At 38.5% G+C, this 13,023-nt stretch overlaps 1 protein-coding gene across 2 annotated transcripts in view; it reads left to right on the top strand.

Annotated features, from left to right (window-relative positions):
• znf469 (zinc finger protein 469) overlaps nt 1–13,023 on the top strand; it is a 217,640-nt gene that overhangs the window by 134,122 nt on the left and 70,495 nt on the right. Inside the window, exon 1 of one of the 2 annotated variants that reach the window (XM_008411476.2) lies at nt 9,045–9,182. The exons of the other annotated variant lie outside the window; for it this stretch is intronic. The gene's annotated coding sequence lies outside the window, so the exon portion shown is untranslated. Of the gene's footprint in view, nt 1–9,044; nt 9,183–13,023 lie in introns of those variants that run through there. 2 annotated transcript variants of the gene reach the window in all.

The following is a 13,023-nucleotide window of genomic DNA, read 5'->3' as shown; positions in this document are numbered from 1 at the left end:
TCATGGGGCATTGTTGCATTTAATTTGGGACAATTACATTTTGAAAATCAGATTTAATTATCACTGCGTCAGACTGGCGACCTGTCCAGGGTGACCCCGCCTCTCGCCCGGTACGCTAGCAGGAGATAGGCACCAGCACCCTCCTGACCTCACTGAGGGACAAGAGTGTAAGAAAATGGATGGATGGAGGTTTAATTATCATTTATTTTTATACTCCACTCCCAGATGGTGCTATTGTCTAATATATTATTTTATTATTGTTGACCAAATATCAAGTAAATGTAAAGTTATCATTGATCATGTGGCCAAAATATAATGTTGGAACCACTAACAGGTGTCTGACATTTTACTATCTCACCACATTTTACATCCTAGAAGCCAAGAAAAACTTTCGGGACCATGCAGTAAAGCGGGTGATTCCTTTTTTTCTGTTTTTTTTTTTTGTGCAACAAAACAAGGACTGAATTTGAGGCAAAAAGCCAAAGGAAAGCTTTTTTTGTTTTATTTTTGTTGKTTTTTTCCGTTTGTCAGCATTATATTTAGTTCAGTAAAACACCTCTTTATCGTTTTAGGTCAAATCAAACTTGACCTAAAACGATAGGTCAAGTTTGATTGACCTATCGGCTAAATATTTCCCAGTGGTAATTTAAAAATGTATTGTCATATCTATTCCAGTTCATTCCACCTCACTTGTTCCATCAACTTACGTAAAGACCTGTTGCTTTCGGGTTTCTTTGTCTTCTTTCGTCTCGTCATTCATCTCTGCAGTGACAGGAAATCAGCAACACCTTTAGTTTCAACTTTCCACACCTTAAGCACAAATCAAACAAATGATCCTTGAGTACAGTTCATTTTACATCGAAACTTCAGTAAAATGAACTACAGTTTGACAAATGCATTCACCTGTCAATGTTGCTGAAAAGATCCCTGTCATTTCTTTCCCTGAAGCACTATTGCAGTACAAGCAATAGGAAAGCTAAGAGGGTTAAAGCTATGCTTTCGTGGTGAAATATTGTGATCGTAGACTAAAACAACAGCACATGTTCTAGCACTTCAACTGCAAGGATCAAGTTAATATACACAATGATTTTATTATTTTTTAGAAAATATTATTTTTTGTCATTACTATTTATATAGTTTAAGAAATTGGTTATTAAAGTAAAACACTCCATGTGTGATAACTATAGCTTTACTACGTGTCTACAGTTTTTACTTAGTCTTTCCATCCATCCATCCATCCATCCATCCATCCATCCATCCATCCATCCATCCATCCATCCATCCATCCATCCATCCATCCATCCATCCATCCATCCNATCCATCCATCCATCCATCCATCCATCCATCCATCCATCCATCCATCCATCCATCCATCCATCCATCCATCCATCCATCCCGGACTTTTGCGAGTTCTATTTAAAACTCAACATGAATGTATGGATCAATTCAAGGATTTCCAATCTGATAAGATTTAAATGTACTTAACATATATAATTTGCCTACATTTGTTTTTTGAAATGCACCATAGGTGAGATATGATTTCAAGCAAATCACTTTTGGGTGCCAAAAAATGCATATTTTCAATATGCCATATGGAAATATGGCACATTTTCATATGGAATTTGCCGTATGAAAAAATGGCACATTTCACTTTATGCCCTGGTTTACATACTAGCTCCTACCTATGATTCACAGCAACTTGGCAGCACTCATGTTTAAGTTCGTCAAACCAAGAGATTGCTTTGAATGTGAGGTTATTGCCATCTTTAAGCATTGCCCCGATTTCTACAGTACGTCCGTATTATTGTGACCTGACCTCAGTATTATTACATAACCCCAGATGGTTTTCAGGCGTCTTCTCTCATCTGTAACATGTTCACACCCGCATCCACTCAAGTGTGTACCGACTGGCCAGCCTTTGATCTCTCTCCCTTTCAGGGCCTCCCTAAAGGAGTGAGCCTCTTCAAGCCAGCAGCCTGGATGGATCTCCTGTAGCTGGATGTCCTCCAGGTCCAGTGGGGAGTGGAAACTTTCTGATCTAGTTCGCTGCATTTATGCAAACAATAGGTCACTTCAGGTGGTATATGAACTGTAGCATATATGTGGCCTTCTCAGATGCCACTTAAAGCCACCTATAAACACTTKTAATCTGCAGGACTCTGTACCTCAGAAAGCCCTTGGTCCCTAGGAATGCCACATGGTACCAGCTTCAATCAGCCTTTGACATTTTACTCCCATTGCTTAATCCAAAGGCAGAGGAGCCCTTATCTTATCTGAGGAAGGGTAAACTTTTGACAGAGTGTAACTTTGTCAAAAGTTACACTGCTTAAGGTGCATGCTTAAAATGCACAGTGTTACTGGGGTTTGGCTATTCGCCTAAGGCAGGCGGTAATGATGTAATTTGTAGGATATATTTAGCTGCATTAAGGTCTGCCAGGTCCCATAAGCAAAATTAGGCATTTATACTCAGAATGTTCACCATGCTGCAGCACCTTGCACACATGTAAAACTGTTCTGCAGATCATTATGTGTTTACAACAACTCGAGTGTGTGTCTTGTAAAGGTGAAGGACAGCAAAATCGTGCTTTGGCTTTATTCTGTAATAGTCTTGTCGCGAGTCTCAGTGAGAGAAGGTTGGCTTGACTTTCTTGTTTTGGATAATTGCACGCTGCTGAGGTCTGTGGTCCCCTTCTCTGTCTCCCTGTGGCTGAGGCTGCGAGAGCCATATTTAGGTTGCACATCCTCCTCATCCTCTTCTGTCTCATCCCCATCCTGTCCGACAACACTCGCCCCCACATGAGCACAGCAGGGGGTGAATGAAGAGACTGCAAAGTCACAAAAAGATGACAGCTCTGGTACCTGAAGAAACCCTTCTTCAGGTTACTCCAATCTTGTTTACTAGTAAATAGTAAACAAGATTGTAAGTGTTGATTGAAAAACATGCACTTTCGTTCCAGCAGTGATCCTAAATTCTTCCTAGTATGAAATTATTTTATGAAACTTGCTCATGTTTCACATTAGTTGATCAACACACAGATAAAGGAAGGTTTGGTCTTTCTCAGAGGTACTGAATGTATGTACTACTAGCAAACGTAGCTTTATAAAAGCTATAATGTCCGTGTATACACCCAAAATATTAAGTTACACTCCAAGTACATGCTTTAAATAGAAACACTCGTAAATGCATTTTGACATACTGTTAGACCGGTGAAGCAGTTGTTAGCACTGTTAGCTGTACAAAGATCCTGAGTTGAAACCTTGTTTGGGGGCTTTTTGGGTGTAGTTTTCATGTTTCACCTGTACTTGGGGTTTTCTCTGGATTCTTCACACAATTGAAAAACATGTAAGGCTGGTTTATTGGACACAGAGTGTTGAGAATCTGTGGCAAGATTGAGAACAAATTTCAGCCTTTACAAATATGGTAAATGAATACCCTAAAATACAGGAGCTGTAAATAAAAGTGAAACATATTTCTAGAAAGTATTGACTGAAGGAAGGGAAAATAAATGCATACCATAATTTTTTGATAATTTTTTTGGACAAATTTAACCATGCACTAATTTGTGTTGTTCTTCCACATACAATCTCTCTTTCAGCTGGGATAAAGGAGGTGTTAATAAAAGCATTGCCAATTTACCTCAGTGCAGTTAAATCTTACCTTTTTTTATTCTTGTATCACACAGGTATATTCACCTCTGGAAAAACAGATCTGTACATTTTGCTTTGCCTCTTAGTTCAGTCACCCGGTGAAAAATTCATCACCGCTGGGCTTGGATTCCACTCATTATCTTCTGAAATGACCCTTGTAATGCACATGCATGTCTTTTAGCTTCAGGGCTAGATTTCTAGTTTCTCTGCCTATAGTCTCTTTATGAGATGGATTTTTAGTAATTTATCATTCTCAAAACTATGCTGCACTTTGCTTTTATGGAATCTTTTAAGTCTGTCCCGATCTGGCAGCAGTATACCAGCATGAACTGACGCTTTACTGCACTTCACAGTAACTTTGTGGCATATGATGAGGTCATGATCATTGGGTACCTTGCAGGCTTTTCTTTATTTGAAGCACCTGTCTTTCAGTCTTTGAAGAAAAATGGTGCAAATGTTCCAACAAGTGGGAACGCTGTTGCCAGAGAAGAAGGAAAATCTCAGTCCTGTCTGGTGTTTTTGTAACTGGGAGTAATRCATATCAGGAAAAAAAAAAAAGAGATTGCTTATCCTATTCTTGCCATTTGATATTTGACACAGCTCTAGTCAAACATTTGAACAAACCTTATAATTAAAAAAAGAAAAAAATCTGTGTGTGTCCAATATTTAGATTGTTTTTTTTTTTGTTTTTTTTTCTGGGAGATCCTTACTTGTGATGACTAAATAATTCTAGTCAATGTTGATGTTTCCAAAAGACCGTGAAATAAGATATCACTATTTTCCACATACTACCTTCATCCCTTATGCTACTTGTCATGCCCCCTGTGGATCCTGGTAAGCGCAACACTAACTGGAACTGCAACGCAGAATTTCCAGTGAATGTCTGCCTCCAAACCATTTATCACATTGCTCGTTTAAGCCATTCTTAACCACATGTTGAGTCATGTGGGACCCCAGTGCACTAAAGAAAACATGACTCTGATCTAAGTCATACAGCACCTCGAGTTGAGGGTCAATACAAGCTTTAAGGTAGTGTAGACAGTAATATTTCATTGTCAGTGTAAAAAAAGAAATCCGTGATAAACTTTCAGCTTACGGTCATTTAAGTAATCTCAGAGAACAAAACGTTGTGCACCTCTTCTTTGACTATGCTTTTGGGAAAATCAAACCAGTACGGGGGATTCTTTGGCTACTAATTTTTCAGATATACTTCTCTCTTAATAGCTGTAGTGCAAAAGCAAGCACATGTGCACATCCCTGCAGATAGTGGAAAGAACTGGTTTAATAGCGGAAAATCCTGCAAGAAAGAAAAAAAAAATACTATTCCATCACTGGCAGCAGCTGCTTTCACTGCAAAGCTAACCTGAAAATGGGAGGACTGCATTATCAAAAACAGTCTGGGGAATAGATTGGCAGTTATTAAATCTAAAGGAAATAAACACATAATAGAATTGGCAAAGCATGCTCCTAAAACTAGAGTTATATCCAAAATGCCAACTTCATTTTACTGTAAAAAACAAAACAAAACGCTGGCATTGCCAGAATAAAGTAAATATTTCTTGAGAGCTGGCAAAGGCATGACTCCACTGTTTATGATGGTGTAGATTTGTAATTTGTAACCTGCTTTTATACAGAATAGAAATTATTTTGATATGCAAGACAGATTTCCATAAACTGCAAGTACCTGTATGATTTATCCTTTCTCGCTGTAACACCAGCAGAGAAGTGTCAGCAACTCCCCTGAAACACATTTTCTTTGAATAGAGATAGAAAACATTATGTTGTCTTCTGTCAAGAACTGTTTCTAAAAAGTGAAAACAGAAAAGACGTTCACATAAAGGTGTTTATTGATGCATAAATGTGGCTGAAAGATGGCTGTAAACGCTGTAACCAAACATCATTGTCCAGGCTAAATTTGAAGGACATACATAAGCTAAAAAAGTGTTATTTCTAGGAACTAACTACTTATATTTTATTTTTATCAATTTGCATGTAAGTAGGTGGGATGCTTTAGGGAAAAATCTAATATGATGCACTCAAAATGATCTAGGAATACTTTGAGGAGCTCATGTTTTCAAAATCCCAATATCTCGGTTTTAAGAAGCAACTGTGAGATGTGTTGAAAAAACATCATGTCTTGATTATGCTATAAAATGCCGCAATGTGCCTGGGAAATACCTAACACCACTTCTTTAATAGAAATGTTTGTGGCTTTGCTTTTATTGCTCACCTTGTCAGGATATCTCATTCATCCACAGATACAGTCTGGCTGTACGTTTGAAATGTTGGGGCTGCATAGTTGTAATCTTTTCTGAATTATACTCTGAAAAGCCATGTTCTATTCAAGCTTTCCACCTATTATTCAGCTCTATTTCATAAGAAATTCTCCACCCTCTGCTCTATGCACTTGCTCTCTGCCACTGGACCAAGACTAGAGGGATGAGGAATATTATGTAGCTCAGAGATCATTATGTGCTGCATTTACTTATACCTCAATGTCTGATATTTACTCATTTGAACGCTACACTATACTCTATGAGTTTACATTCTCAAACCTCTGAAAAGTACCTACCTATATAGTTATGTACTTTGCACATGAAATTACAAATCCCAATGAATCTGTCACATGAAGTTCCACTAAACTACATTGAGGTTTTGGGTTGTTGCTTTGCAAACTGAGGAAAACGTCTGAATTTAATCGTTTTGGGTAATCTATTTTATAAATTTCCGCACCATGCCATTTGTAGTTCAGCGTGTGACACACTAACAACTGCTCCATGAATGGTTTTAATCTGAAGAAAATTGTGTAGGAAAATGCTTTTTATCAGCTATAGGAATGCCATCATGCTGCGTTCCTATATAAATGCAGCCATAATAATCTTTATTATGGCCTTTAAAGATTATACTAAAGATTTGAGAAATTACAATGGTATTATACCAGCAAGCGACTGATCAAATAGGCTCTCAAAACACAATATTTGAGAAATGTTCCCTCCTGTCCTCTGCCTTGGTTTTAGGCGAGATTCAGCTCATAGGCTAGTGGATTCAACTAAAAACCATGAAAGAAATGTCACTGAATTTAGTTTAAACAGAAGACAGCCTTTTAGGTTCAGGAGTGTCAAACACTTTGTCACCACAAGTGTCACCAAACACCCACACGGTCATAGAACAGTCCTAATACAATTAAGTTTACGACAGCAGAAATCTTTTTTTCTTTTTTCTTTTTTTACTAAATGAGGTATTTTAAACTAGACTAGCAGAAATAATGAAAGACAGGGATAGAAAGCAAAGAGGAAGCTTAGTGAAATTCTCAAAGACTACAGTGACTCATAGGTCAAGGCCCCCATTGCTGTAAACAAGATTTTTCTCATCACTTGAGCACTGAATCACTTTCTGCTCTCATCCACTCTACTTTGATTCTAGTAGTACTCCCTGGGAACATGGGGGAGAGAATGTGCCAAGCGATCATACACAAGTTATCTCCGTCTGTAGAGGGAAAGTGCATGAGAACAAAGATAAGAACACAGAAGATGTGGCTGATTGTGATTAAGGAAATATCCCATGTGTGCTGATAAAGCTGGTCAAGATTGTCTTGTTGTTCTTGTTGACCCAGAATCTTAACCTGCTCAGTGCTGTTCTATTTGGCCTGTGATCTCTTAAAACACCTGATGTGAGTTAACACGATCTGTAAGACGTCAAAAGTGTTCTGGTTTATCTCTATATCAAGTTGGGGAGATGACTTAAACGGCTGGACTGGAAACCTGCTTTTCCTGTCGCTTTTTTTTCTCCAAAACTTTCATTTATATTAAGTATTACGAAGTTGGGACAAGTGGCAGATCATGTTTTTTCAACGAACAACTAAAACATAGATTTATATGACTTTTTCTGTTTTTGCTCATGTTTTCTTCAGTTCAGCAGGGTCAGAGTCCAAGTTGAAACTCCCAGTAGGTTTGGCTGTAACATATGAACTTTCCTCCCAAAAACCAAGCTGAATTTCTGCCGTTCTGGAAAGAAACTGTCAAGGATATTAAAATGTAAAGTTAATGGCGTGTTTGTGTAACCTCTGTGAAAGCAATGCACACAAGTTCAAAATAGGTTTGAGGAACAGTTAGAAACATCCATCCATCCATCCATCCATTTTCTTGCACCCTTTTTCCCTCAGTGGGGTCGGGAGGGGTGCTGGTGCCCATCTCCAGCCAACGTTTCGGGCGAGAGGCGGGGTACAGTTAGAAACATTATAAACAAAAAGAAGGTAGAACGACTGTGCCTATTAAAGCTATATACTCTCTTAGATATTTTAAATGTAAATCTAAATGTACTTTGACAAAGAAATCATGATCAACACAATTTGACTTTGAACAGGCCACTCCAGAACACCCACTCTGTTTCCAACTACAGTTTCTTGCAGATGGAAACAAATTCTCCTGCAAGATTTTCCCATCTTGTGCCACATTCATTTGATCTTTTATCTTCACAAGCCTTCCAGGACCTGCTCCTCAGATCAATCCCCACAGCATGATACTGCCACCACCATGCTTAATGGTGGAGATGGTGAGTTTCGGGTGACATGTAGTGTTTGGTGTCCACTAAGCAATTATCTTTAGCTACAAGATCTGAATGATTTGTTTATGTCTGTCAGTTTTGAAGAAATAGCATGTTTCCTTTTGTAACTGCACTTGAATGCTGATCCCAATTTTTTCTATGAACCATACTGTAATATCATTCTAAAATAAAGGAAATTATAGTTTATTCGATACACTACTTTTGTCATTTATGCAATATATTTTGGACTGAACACAAGGCCTTGTGGAACACCACACATAATGTTAGATGTAATTTAGCATTGGCACTGTTAAGTTAGTAGTTCTAATTTCTTTTTACTTGCAGCAGGTGTGTCTTTTATCGTACATCTGCACAACAGGTTATTAGAGCAGTGATAAGTAATCGGGACAGAAAGATGCGTAGCATAAGCATAGTATACAAGTGCAAAATGGAAAGCCGTTTGGAAAAAGTGAGGAAATAAAGGTACATTTAGATGAAAACAAGAGAGAGGGAGAGAAAGAGAGATTTTTTGAGTTATAGAGGCAGACAAGAAGGCAGGCAGACATTGTGGTTCATGGATTGGCAGAACATCAGGAGGGCAAAATTGGTTTTAGGAAAACTTGGTGGGACAAAGGAACAGAAGAGAAATGAGGCTGGTAAAAGAAGCGAGTGGAAAGAGCAAAGCGATGAGAAAGTTGAATTTCAAGCATAGTGAAGTGTTCTAATCTTTTCTCTCCTGAGGGCGTTTTTTTTGGAAGCCTCTATCATCAGTCTGGGCAGGACTCATTTGTCCTTCTATCCCTCCCATCTCTCCTCCTTTTCCCCACTGTTTTAGTTCTCTACACACTGCAGCTGAGTGCTACTAGTGCCACACGATAACTACAGGTTGAGAAGTGAGTGAGGGAAAGGGAGGCAGAGGAAGGAGAGGAGTGACTGCCGCACACCTGATGTGCTGGAGTTTGAAGAAATCACCGTGCTGCACAAGCAAAGGGTAACAACTTTTGACAGATTTTCTTTCTGCTTGTATGTGCATGGGTGTTTGTGAGGCCAAATTTGTGATTTTTCCTTTGAATTTAACTCAGTGACGCTTGCTATTCATATTTCAGAGTGCAAACCATCCTTGTATCAGTGATCAGTGTTGGCGTGTGTTTGACAGCTTTGCTTTTTACAGTTTGGTGTCTGCATGACTTATTGTGTGGAGCAGGACTAAAACACACACAGTGAACATCCGTCAACATGGGTGGAAACGGTTTTGCACATTTATTAGATTAATTTCAATTCAGTTCTCATTTCGACTTTTGATAAATCTCCAGCAGTGAGGAATTGCTTGGCTGTATTAGCAGTGGACACACACTGAAGGACAGACAAACCACTGAGAGTCAGGACCTCATCTGGACACAATATGAGCTGCCTGCAAGCTTTGCTGTCACAGACTGTTGCCATCTAGAAAAAAAGACAAGATGTAGAAATCAAGCATAGAAGATTATTTCAGGAGCTTTTTGCATGCTATCTTAAAATCTGCGTTCAAATATTATAACATAGCTGCAGCACTTACTCTGCTTATACTTGTTTATACTGTTAACATTTGGCTTCTACATGCCCCTTATGTTTTTGTTTCCATCATCGTATTTATCTGGCAATTGTAGCCCTGCAGCTTTCATCCCACTGCTGACACCTTAAAGAGAAAAGTGCTTCCAGGGTGTGGTGCACGACCGTATATCGAGACAGAGGTAGAGCAGACAGACAGGCTCACTGCTTCTGCAGAGAAATTACCCCCCCGCCAATTTACATGCCCCTATTGACCAACCTGTCTTTCTCACATTTCCTTCCCCTCCCAGAGCCTGCCCTGTCATGCCAGTCTGCTGCCTTGTGCCAGCCTAACTACAGCATTCATTTAAAAGGTGGAAAATCATACTTACTCCTGCCAAATGTGGCATTCCCCCTGTGTAAAAGCAAAAGTATTCTGCCAGGTGTGCCATCAGCTTGTCTGAGTGCAGTAGACAAGAATGCTGCACTGTTTGTGTGGGTCCTGGCCTGTGGAGAGCTTTGTTAGATCAATGCACAATATAAACTGAGAAGTGGCATGTGCTGATATGATCTTTTTATTGGCATAACATGCGCACATCACACACTTTTCTGCCAAATGCTTGAAGTGTTCAATATAATTAGCTCAGATCACTACGTTCCACCTCCAAGTGGAAAAGGAAGTCTGTGGGTTTGCTGTGAGTCAGACTCTGCAGTAGTAATACTATAAACTTTGGTTATCTACAGTGGTGCCAATTATTATCCATCTTTTTCAACTGAAAACGACAATGGAAGCGCAATTACATAGACGAGGGAGGAGTAGGAGGAGACACAATTCCAGGAGCCAGCGACTAAAATCTTGTTTCCAATACAGAGGGACTAACCCAGTATTCCTTTAAAATCTTTTAAGAGCAAATTGACTGATTTATGAGATTGGATGCAACAGGACATCAGGAATGCAGATGTACAGATGCAGATCCAGAATCCTCTGGGAACAGTATGATGTGCATGTGGAGTTTGACAGAAACTGAAAAGACTGGCTGTCTAAAACAGAAAAGCTAATCAGTGTCATTTGTAGCCAAAGGCATTAAACTTTCGCCAAGTAAAAGGATGTGTCAGTGGTGCAAAGAAGTGAAGGAGTTCCTTGTCCTGCTTTCTGACAGCTATTCTGGCCTGGTGAAGAGTCATTTAGTCATCCTGTAAATGTTGCTCAATTAAAACCATATCGGCAGACTTTTCAGTCCACATTATTCCCCTTGTCCCACTTCCTTCTTTTTGTCCAATACATCTCTGCATTATGGCAGGGATTGGAGTTGACTGGTGGTGGTCTGATTTTATTGGTCATTTACATTGTCTAACCTGTTATTGTTGGACCCATTTCTGACAACAATCTTCGTTCCTATTTTTATGCTGAAGTCTCTTTTCATTTTACTTAATTTGTTCTGTATTTTAGTTACATTTTCTCTTTGACAGCCTTCATAAAAGAGTGCAATAATCAACATCACGCAGTACAATATAGAGTTTATTTCCTTGTATATGTGAGAATTTACTGTAAAAAAAAATGCAAACTACTCATTTTTAAGAGTTTTTTTTTTACTTGAAAGGCAAGTTGGTTTTGGAAAATATTTTGGCAAGTGCCTCTTCTTGCATCTATGTGCTCAGGCAGAGATGTATGCGCTAAGAAAGATACAGTCTCAGTTTCTGAAAAAAAAAAAAAAAAACTCTTGCAAGCCCTCACCTGCACCTCAATACATGTACAAGTGCAAACATTAGGATATTCCACTGATTTGCTTTTGTTAAGATTAAGGTAGAGTGAAAATATGTGGTAATATTCTTGGAAGCGTGTTTTAGATCTTTGGCCTTGATATAGCACCATACAAGTACAGGCCATTTGCATGTATTATTCTAATTTACATTACACATTCATAAGTGAGCAATGTCTGTCATTTTATGCAAACGTCTCTTGCTGGATGTTGCTGGTTTTATCAAGCCCCTTACCAGCTGATAAGTTCCTTGGGATTATCAGGCAGTGATGAGTTCTTGAGAAGTACAGTCTTTCTAGTGATGTTGCACTTTGAGTATCACAAACCCTCAAAGTTGTATCCACTTTTGGCAAACGTAAAGAAACCTAAGAATCATGGCTAATGAAGCAGATTAAAAATGGCAGCTGTCTCAGCCAGTATAGCTTTTGCACAATAACACAGACTTTGCTAGTATAAAAAAACAGCCATAAACTTTACAACACTCTGTTGCAAAATGTATACAGTTCATATCAACTACTACAGGGTTGAACCACAGCTGGAAGTTGTTGAATTGCACTGTGCAGGTCAGAGGTCAACCATTGTTTAAAGCAGAGAAGTTCAATGTGTTTTTTCCCACAAGAGAAGCAGTCTTGTGGGCATTGCTAAGTCAAAACTGTCCATTAAATAGCCAATAGGAAGGATGGATGGATGGATGGATGGATGGATGGATGGATGGATGGATGGATGGATGGATGGATGGATGGATGGATGGATGGATGGATGGATGGATGGATGGATGGATGGATGGATGGATGGATGGATGGATGCCATTGGAACCCATACGTATGAACAAGTTAATTTGAGTTACTAAAATTTGCTAAAAAAAGACATTTTACCAACTGTTCTTCACTTTTTTGCAAACGTACAGCAACGTCTTTCTACTTTCTACTTTTACTGAGAATAACTTCACAGAACCACTCATCAAAAAATCTGACCTATGTTTTTCAGCTGCACAAACTCTTCATTGGAAGAATGTGCAACCACTGGAAGTACCAGTTTTTACTATTTCACTGAACATCAAGTTACACTAAGTTTCACCAATTTAGGGGGTGTTCTAGTAAGTCATAAAAAGATTCAATGAGAGAAGAGATGAATAATCAGTGCAAATGTTATAAATTGGCTTTAAGAAAGCTAAAGCTTAAAGCTAAATCAATATCTGAATTATTTTCTTTTGCCCATTCACCCAGGAGATTTTTATCTTCGGTAAGTGACATTATTAACTAAATATCTAGTCAAAAAAATAATAATTCCAACAAAAATTAGTTTGAAATTACTAAATACACTTTTGCTTTGGTTCAGACAAAATGTCACAATTCTGTGGGAAGATTAATGTTGTTCTTCTACTTTCTGTCAAGAAACTGTTTGCTTGAAGAAGCAGACTTAATGATTTCAAAGTTAGTTTTGTGTATTCATCAAATATCAGTTTTGATGCAAAGCAATTAATAATGCAATTCTGTTTCTGCAAAATAACTTATTTCTGAATATATTTATAAATAAATATATTTA

The sequence above is a fragment of the Poecilia reticulata genome, linkage group LG6 (genome assembly GCF_000633615.1).
Source record: "Poecilia reticulata strain Guanapo linkage group LG6, Guppy_female_1.0+MT, whole genome shotgun sequence".
In the NCBI taxonomy this organism is placed as follows: domain Eukaryota; kingdom Metazoa; phylum Chordata; class Actinopteri; order Cyprinodontiformes; family Poeciliidae; genus Poecilia; species Poecilia reticulata.
This window is presented reverse-complemented; position numbering and strand designations above follow the sequence as displayed.